The sequence below is a fragment of the Electrophorus electricus genome, chromosome 3 (genome assembly GCF_041902795.1).
Source record: "Electrophorus electricus isolate QZ-2024a chromosome 3, ASM4190279v1, whole genome shotgun sequence".
NCBI classification, from domain to species: domain Eukaryota; kingdom Metazoa; phylum Chordata; class Actinopteri; order Gymnotiformes; family Gymnotidae; genus Electrophorus; species Electrophorus electricus.
The window spans coordinates 31,350,549-31,360,739 of record NC_137499.1 but is presented as its reverse complement, the minus strand read 5'-3'; positions in this window follow the sequence as shown (position 1 = coordinate 31,360,739).

Genomic DNA, 10,191 nt, shown 5'->3' with positions numbered 1-10,191 from the left:
TACTCAAAGGGGAATCTTGATGATGGCTCAGTTTTCTGTGTGATTGGGCTCTAGTTTCAGGCTGAAAGCGAACACCGTGAACACTTTGTTCTGGCATGCATGAGAAACACCACACTGGGGAGTAAGGCAGGAGCACTTTAGTCTTTAGGATATATTTCTGTTTCAGGGGCTACAGTTAAATGTTTCTAGAGCAAAAGGTTCAGCTGTCCTCTTTTCTGGATCAAAGTTTAGAAAGGTACAACATGTTGCGGTTATGCCTAGACAGGAAATGGAACAGTTGACCTTACCTTAAACATAATGTGGGTCTCTGGCTGGCTGCGTCTGGCTGTGTGTCTGTATCTGGTTTTCCCATCTTTTGCATCACTTCAAGATTAATTCCTCTTTGTAAACTACAACAGGAAGTGAGTAGGAGTTAGGCAGTGATGAAACAGAAACAAAGAGGAAAGAGATAAAAAGAGTGAAAAATTAAGAAAGACACTTAAGTTATTTGTGCCAATGGAGCTGCAGAACTGATTTAAGAGAATTCTTATCACAGCAGTTCAAACGACTGCATTCTGCCCAGTAACTTGCAGTGTGACCATTAGCAGTACAGGTCCTTCTCAGGCATCAAACTTGTCCATTGATTATGAGCTATGCCTGTTTCTCAAAATACATTCTCTTTACTAGGTCGGAGAAACGTGAGCTTCTGGTGAGCTTCTACTACTATTAACACCTCATTTCAGATCTACTGTACATGTTCTTTCATCCTGTGTAATGTCTATTTTGGAGCATTTATGTATTCAGTATACAAAACTGCTTCCTGTTTGCCATCCTGATGATGATGTATTACTGAATGTGTATGTGTGTCTGTGTGTGAGTGAAACCAGGCCACCAGACTCATAAAGAGAAGCCTGTTTTTATCCTAGGCTCTGACAGCTGATGGGGCCCCCAAAACACAAGTGCTTGCATTCCATCCTGAGCACCGGAAAACATCCACCCATGCCTCCCTCCCTCTGCCTAGCCTCTCTTTCTCTCCCCCCCCCTTTCTGAACACACATGCAGCCTTTGTGTATGTGTCCTTAAATGGAGCTTTCTTTTTTACTTTCAAACGCTGTCTAGGACAAATAGCCGCATCTTAGTTTGAACACAATGATGAGGGCATGGTGGACATGCAGATAAAAGGCGAGTGAGGGACCCTTGTTTCAGCCAACCACAAAAAACAAGACACGTGTCTCTGATCGAAGCTGCACATGTGCTGGATTCAAGGAAAAAGGAGCCAAGTTCCTTAGAAGCAGGGAGCAGTAGAAAGAAGCGAGGGCGGAGTGAGAAAGGAAGACGCTGCATGTGAGTGGGAGGAGTAAAACAAAGTAGGAGGGCTCTCATGGAAACCCGAATGGCCCTGATTGCACATTTTTTATTCAGCCCTGCCCTCACTGTCTCAGGCTGTGCCGCAATTGGCTTGCCCTCCCGTCGCCATAGTGAACGGGTTCACTCTAGGTTCGGTGGGTGAAAGCTTGTTTGCCAGAGGCAGGGGAGGAGCCAGTCAGTAGGGAGGTGGGGTGGAGGTGACCTACATTCTGTTTTACTCCCAGAGCTGACTCGCCAGCCCAGAAGGGAGACTTGTACACGTTGCACGCACAAGCATGTGGTGTCTTTAGGGGCATTTTCCTTTGAGTCTGATTTGGTAAATCTTTTACTTAAATCACACTATGAGCCTGTTCTGCTTATGATTTTTAAAAGGCGCTTCAGCTTATCAACTGATTTCATGTACCAAAACTGAATGTTGTGCCATAAATTAATTGGTCTTAAAATTTTATAATACTTAATTGCTATTAAGTACATGAGCCTGAATATGTTAAATATGTTTAGGCAAAAGCTTGCTCTGTCTAGAACTCTATCTGTACTGTAAAGCATTGTCAGGATTTATTCTCTCTTTCCATCTCTAGCACCTGTTGCTATGCTAAAGGGTCAGGGGAGCTGGAATGCTTTCAAAGTCAGCTAGCTGCCATTTGGCATTTATGGTGTGTGGGTGTGTATGTGTTTCCTTATGCACATAGAATGTGGTCGGTTAGTCCATTAGAGCCACAAATTTGTCCACATGTTGAGTCAACAAAGTCATATAAGGGAATGGTCCAGGTTTATACATTAATGAGTCTACTTCATGAAGTCACATGATTCACTAAACTCTCAATGCCCCTCCCACTGCTCATGGCTCTGCTAACCACATTTCTAGCCATGAACAGGGAAATGAAAACAAAAGCAAAGCTATAGTGGTATTTTAATGACCGTGTGCATACACAAGCGCTTGGACAAACACCTTTTGAGGGTTTTTTGCTCTTTCTCAGGGCTGCCTGAAAACAAGTGCGAGTGGTTGTGGACATATATGGACAGACCCCCCCCCCCCCCCACACACACACACACAGTCTTTGGTTGCAACACACTGTAACATATTGTGTAATTTGGCTTTGCTTTTTTTCTGCCCTGAGAAAGTTCTTCTTGTAGCTCTCACATGGTTCTATTTGGTAAATAATACAGTAATAGTTCCCATATTTGGTAAATTGTCCTCTAGCATATAAGATTTATAGTCCTATAAATCATATAAGACATGTGATTAACTCTCACATTAACTCTGGAGTACGAGATAGGTTGTGAGTTTATACTATTGATAGAAATCCTGAAGGAAGTTTCACCACCACCAGCAGTTATTGTTTAAGGCTTTTATGCTGCTAAGAATTTTGTGCCTATAGGAACTCTTAAATCCCTAAACGTATGCCAGAATGATCAGAGATGAGAAGAGAGCACTCTGTCTGACTCTCTCTCTCTCTCTCATATATATATATATATATATATATATATATATATATATATATATATATATATATATATATATATAATTTATTTCACTATATGACATATCCTATAGGAAATAGCATTGTAGAATAGTAATGTTAAAATGATATTAACCTGGTTAGACACCCTACCTTGCTGCCTAACGTTTTAACTAAGATTAGCAAGCCTGTCTTTAGTTAGCCAAATTAAGCCATGTATAAATCAGAGTTTTAGTTGTATAACAGCTTCTTATGTAATGTAAGCAGTCTATTTTATTTATTAGTGCATTAAGGTAGAGAGAGCCAAGAGTGAAAAGCAACTGAGATGTGTAAGCTCCATCACTCAGCTCTGATGAGATAGCGTGGGTAGCCAAAGACTTGACACCAGATTCTCGCCTTCTCCATCAGTCTTATATATAAAACTGTCAGTGTAAAAGTCAAGGATGTACAGAGGTTTATTGTATGTAATCCAGCTAGACTAGCTGTTACCTAATTGGGTTGATGTGCGAATAACGGTTCTATAAGTAGAACTCCTATTTACAGTAGCATCGCTACATTTTAAATGTCAGCTTGTAGTAAAACTATTATCCTAGTAGCAGGAATGTGCACTATATTTAATTTTCACGATGTATACATGTACATTTAAACCATCAATTTAAGTAACGTTATTTTCTTCTTGTCAGTTGGATAGTTTCCTTTGAATACTAGCCTATTTGAACTTGATGGAAGAAATGCTCCCTTTCCTCTAGTTCGCAGTCAACTATCCAGTTAATCTCAATGATGTTCAATGGGATATAGGTCAGGGCTCTGTGTGAGCCACTGGAGTTCCTACATACCATACTTGTCAGACCATGTCTTTAAAGACTTCTTTATGGATGTGTGTTGGGTACGGGCACAGTCATGCTGGGAACAGAGAGTTTCCACAAAGTTGGAAGCATATAATTGAAGCATATAATTGATAGTGAAAATGTCTTTGTATTCTGTAGCATTAACACTACTCATCACTGGCACTATGAATCTTAGCCCAAACCCTGAAAACAGCCTCAGACCATTACCCATCCCACACTAAACTTTACTGTTGGTACTATGCCTTCCAATAGCTTTTTCCAGGCATCTGCCAAAGCCAGATTCATCCATTGGACTGCCAGATAGAGAAGCGTGAGCCATCATTCCAGACAGCACGTTTCCACTGCTCCAGAGTCCAGTGGTGGCACGCTTTACACCACTTCAGTTGATGCTTGTCGTCGAGCCTAGCGATCTTAGGCTTGTGTTTTACAAGTATGCACTACTAAATGCATTTTTGTATTTATCCATTGGAATTTACTGTATGTGTGCATTCCAAGTTATATATATATTTTTAATGGTATGTAAACATAATTTGCATTTACCTTTTTAATTTGTTATGTTTGTCAATAACCATACAGTTTTGCTAATTTGCATGCACTGTTTTCCTGAAGTTAGCAAGAGCTGTAAATATTTTCAAAATACTGACAGGAGTCCAGTCCAGACTCTTTCCAAGCTACATTTGCCATGTGGAAATAGTGGTAGGATTCTTGACAGGCCTATTTGGAATATGGAGAGATTTGTTTGCATCGCATTGTTTTCCTTCTGGCAGAGCACCTACTTTATTGATAGCGCTTCAAGATGTCAGGACTTATTTACCATATATTACAAGGGTTTAAAATGAGTAGGTAGACTGTAAAGTATACATTTCAATGAGGTGGCCTAAATCTGGCTATAACCCAAAAGACCTGAATTGGGATCTTGTAAACGTCTACTAAGGACCATGTTAATTTAAATTTGTGACCAATCTAGAGGCCTCTTAGTTTTCCAGACAAGTACTTGGACGTCTTTTTTGACGTCTTTTTTGATGTCTTTACAAAATGAAGCTTTTCCACGTCTAAAGGAGACGACACGCATACGACCACGGCGGTCTTTTCTACGTTGTCAAAAAACATTTAAAGACTTGCCCCATTGCCGTCATGTAGACGTCCCGCGGACATCTGAAAAAGTAATTTTCACTTGTTTCAGACGTCTTTGTGCTTACTGAGACGTAAGCTAGCCAAGTTATTTCCTCAAGGTAGCGTATTCAGCTTAGCTAGCTAGACTAAAACCACATTTCTGGACGTACCTCTCCAGAAAAATAAATAAATAAAAATTAGGAAGCAGCACCGATAGCCGCCTGACTTGATACATTACATGCTAGTTAGTCCTTCTTGACGGACTTGCGTCACCAGCACCTCACGATGACACGCCGTAGGAGCGCATCACAGGAGCAGGTTTAAAAGCAGGTGTTCTGTCGAGTTGTGCTACCCATCGATATGTGCTACTTAGAGGTTAAATCCCAGTTTGTTTGGGCTTTTTTCTTCATCAAATGGAGTAAACACTGATGTAAAATAATATGATTCTGTACTGGGAAGATTATTTGATAGGTGATATTAGTGTATCGAGATACCCTACCCCCTAAATTTTTAATAAAGATGTTACAGTAGAATATAAAAACATGTATCTCATGCTCTTACAGTACACTTACTCCTTGTTGTTATTAAAACTAAGTAGTAATACTCTGAGGTATAGCTCGAAATGGAAACCTACAAGGTAGCATTTTTCGACAAAGCAGCACAACGCGTCAGAACACCGGTGCCCGCCGTTGCTCGTCACCTGACTGCGCGCGCTGAGAAGCTGTACGATGACAACAGTTTAGTCCCCTTTGGCTGGAATCTCCGCCCCAAAAACACGTACCCACCACCTGCAGCTACAGCACGCAGTCTATTTAAATATTTATTATGTGGATGTTATGCTCATTTGCGAAATTTAATTTTATATTATTTTAGGTAATGTTGTTTATTTGTTTGAATCCGCGAGAGCTGCCAGCTCATGTGGGGTGTAGCAGGTAAACCTGACCAGCTCATATACAGTGTGGCCTATCTTGACGGGTTTCTGCTCAGCTCCTCCTCCGACTGCAAACTCGCTACTCTCGCTGAACACCAAGGCAAGGTGAAGCTTATCTCGAACAAGCCTATTAGAAGATAGCTAGAAGTGGTGTTTTTGTTAGCAATTTGCCACAAGTTATTTCCGACGCTGCTATGTGTCCAGATAAATCAACGGTGACAGCTAACGTGGATTAGGTCCACCCCCGACACAAAGATGTAGAACTTCCCAAATTTTTTATTTTTATTTTTTCAAAACAAGTTTCCCAGGTTGATACATGTCTCAATGACAGACCAGTTTTCATGATGTTACATTACAGTTTAATAAGCTTGGGCATGGATTTTGCCATTATATGGATTCATTCCGGGGATGATATTTTATATTGTGCGTGACAGATTGTGCTGGGTGTAGTTGAGTAGGGGTGAATTAAATGTACAGTAATTGTTCCTCAGTTGTGGTACATGAGCTGAAGCTTGACAGGATCTCACGATATCAAATTCCTAGGAATCTGCACCAGTCAGCGTAGTTGTTGGTAAGGTTAGTCCTGGGCTGGTTTTAGCAGGTTATGTTTTTTTTTCAGCTTTATTCACATGAAATCGACCCCATACATTCAGATTTACCAAGGGCCCTGCAGTATGACACACCCATTTTCCACCCCCCACCCTGAGTGGCCCTACCGAGCAAAAACAAACCATGAATCACAAACGATTATGTCTGTATATATTAAGGGTGCTTTGTATTGTCTCTGTACTGAATTTGTCTTACCGGTTTTGTGACTCATTGCATAACAACCAGTTAAAGTAAATTATCCTCTTGCATAATATCACTGATAAATTCTGTCTTCTGTTCATTGGTTTGTTCTTTGTCTTTTCTATGAGAATGCTACTCAGTTTAGATATGACTGCAGTTTTCCCAAGCTGTGCATAGTAGTGCCCTGTGTCATTGATAATGTACATGGTTCTGTTTTATAGGGATCAGGTCTGAAGTGAATACACAGCTCATCCTTGATGCCAGTGCAAGGCTTAAATAAGGCCCGTTGCATCAGTGGGTGAAAATTTGACTGTCCATTTTCTTTGCAACTCACTTTTTGTTACTACAGTTTAAAAAGCTTATGAGTTAATTCAGCTCCTACAAGAGAAACTTCAGGTATGTTAGAGTAATCAGCCTGGCAACTGGCCTACCGCTTTGGATATGTGACCAGATTGGAGTTGGTTAGGGGTGAGGGTTATTGGCTGGGGAGGTGGGTAGGGAATATTATACTTCAGGAGAGGAAACAGTGGCAAGAGACAGAGCAGCACCTCTTTGTTTTCCATGCCAGTTATGCACTACCCACACCTCTCTGTCACCACCCCTCTTTCCCCTACTCCTCTCGGTCTGCCTTGTTCTGTTCCCCCCCGTTCTTTCCCTCTTTTGCTTTCCGTGTCTCCCTCCCTCCATTTCTTGTTCTCTGCATGTCCCCCATCACCCTTTCTTCACCCTCACTCTCTTATTTTCTGACCTAGTTTCTATTATGATCTGAAGTTGCATAATGGTAAAATTTGCTTTGCAACAAACACTCCACTTTCTGAACCAAAACTGAATCTCTCTGATTCCATTTTAAATCAAATACCAACTTACATGCACAAATACATAAAATAAAAGGAAATACTGCTTTTGATATGGATACATAGATCATATGAAATAAATCGCTGGCTATTCCCTCTTTTAATAATTGTACTATTAGCTACAACTTAATAGTGGATGAAGCCAGTGAACTGACATTAAACATTTTGTTTAATTTGACTTGCTTTGCTTCAATTATGCAATAATTTCAAGATAGGATTGATTCTTATTTCACTGTGCATATTTATATTCAACTATTTGTTCAAGTCATGTTGTGGCCTCACATTTTTAGCTACAAGGTCTAAGATGGTTTGCAGGACAAAATTCAAAGCAATGCAGAGCTGAAGTAAAACAAGTGATTGGTAATTCTAGAAATTTGGTACTGTGGATTGATTTTTAGCACTCATTCAGTCTTAATGAACGCAGGCAGAGACATTGGCTCTTTCCTGACCTGTTTAAACAGCCTTGGATCAGCCTTACGGAAGATGTTTTCAACCACAGCCAGGTCATTCTGTACACAATATTTAATACAGCTATCAAATTTAAGGAAGAATACTACTTCATCAGAACATGATGTTCCTGTGACCCACCCATTTCAAAATGGATAAAAATCATCTTTTGTTCATTGTAGCTGAAGGTGATGGTAAAAACCTGAGGCCCAACTCAGCACTAACCTAAATATATATATGCCTAAAAGCTTTGTCTGCTTTCCCCCTCCTATCATTAATTCATAACAATATAATCAAAACCACTAATGTTGGCTTAGAATGGGAAAATAGCTGAAAAGTACTCTCCTTGAAAATCAATGTATACAGAGATGCCGTGTAGGATCACAGGACAGAACACTTTCAAGACTATTCTTCCAATTAACTTTCTGAGAGCTATTTGACAAAAACAAACAAACAAACAAACAAAAAAATGTTTTTTTAAAATAAATGTTTAGATCAGCATGAGGGCCGATAGTAGGCCTGGGTTCAGGGATAAATGTTTTTAAACTTCCCACAAACTCAAACTATTTTAACTGCACCTAGAGCAACATTTAGATGGAAGCCTGCTAAGCTGTGTGAATAAACAAGCTTGCCTGTCTCTCCCAGTTGGTGTTGGGGAGGTTGAGCATCCACCCTGGGGTGCAGCGGTGCCTCTCTGTGGTCTGGGGAGGGATGCAGCAGCTGTTCTGTCCAGCCATTGTGGGTTGCACAACACTGCAAACTCTGCAGTGGGGGAGCAAGCCTTGCCAAAACACACAAACACCCACACAAAGAGGATCAGAGAGGGAGAGGTGTTTGCCATTACTTTTTTTTTTTTACCATTCCTCCCTTGAGGATGCTAACTGTGTCATGGCATTAGTGTGTAATTCAGGTGAACATACCTCCCTTGTTCCCTTACACACAGCGACATGTTGATTCCAAATGTTGAAAGGCATCTTTATACAATACTGATATGAAATTGTTGTTTTGACCTCACCACCTCCCACTGACCAGGGTGGGGAGGGGATAATTAAACCAATGAATTTGCTAATATCTGGAAGTGAAATGCTGTTTTAGGTGTCACTTGCTGTGGAGTGAAAAATGAGGTCATGTCATCAACACGAAGGGCCGTGTTACAATCATACATGTTGGCATGTGTGGGTTTGCATGTGGGTGGAGAGTAGACCACAGCAAGTGGAACTGTTTGGGGTGGCCATGTTTATTATTACCTGGCTCTCACCTAAATAGGCTACATAAAATAGCAGCTGTTTTTAACACAGGATGCCTATTATCCCCTATCTTACAAAACCACACAGTGCTGAGACTGGCGCTGGGGAACCGTCCGTGCTCCATCGCGCGTGTCTGGGAGGGAGGACAAAGCTCCGCGCGTCCTGCTTTTCTCAGTCGCTGCTTTTTTGGTAAATGGTGACAAGGTTGTAGCCTGGCGCACAGCACTTTGAAAACGTTGGAGCATGCCAGTGATGCTGCTGGGGCGGGGTGGGGAAGTGTACGGTGCGGTGCGGGGCAGGGCAGGACAGGGCAGGCTGGTGCGGTGCACTCTTTATGCTTCTCTGGCGCAGCTTCAGCCTGCCTACCTCTGTTGCTGTCTGCCTCTCTACCCTGCAGAACCCGCCTGCTCCACTGACCTGCTACCCCAGGCACAGAGCAGCGAGCCAGGGGATCAGAGAGCCCTGTTTCCCCTCTCCTCGCTCCAGGCTTTCTTGCACAGAAGCCTCTTTTATGATGCACAACCTCTCCCTCTCTCTCCCGTCTTTTTCTTTAGTACACTCACCCTCTTTTTGCCCTATCCCTTGCTCCCTCTCTTCCGCACTGACCTACTTTTCCACTGACCTGTTTATTCAGGCTGCTGTGTGCTCCAGTCAGATGAATGAGGGAGGGAGAGAGAGGAAACGGGAAACACTGCAGAATCCAGCAGGGGAGCACTGCTGTTGCCAGCATGGTTGTTAGGGAATGTCACCTTGCCGAAGCCACATCATGGCAACCACTGCAAGCGTGCCGCAGAGCTCAGGGTGCCGTTAACATAGGTGAACAAAGAGGGTGCATCGTGTTTGTGCATTTCTACGGTGTGCAAGTAAAGCATTGATGTGTGGACTTCAAAGCCTTTCTTCTTCTGTGCATGCAAAGCCTCTCACAACCATATATGCACGTGCACACACACATGTCCTTGATGTTTTGAGCATGACCTCATTCTGAATGCAGTGAATAAAGGATTAGAGGAAAGCAGGCTGCCCCAGTGGGAGAGCTCTCTCTCGCTCTCTCTTTTTCTCTCTCTTCCAACCAAACTCGTTTTCATTCTGGCCTCACGTCAACTGTGCTTTAAAGCCCGTCTGTCCGTGTTTTAGCCCAGATTGTGTAATATTCCC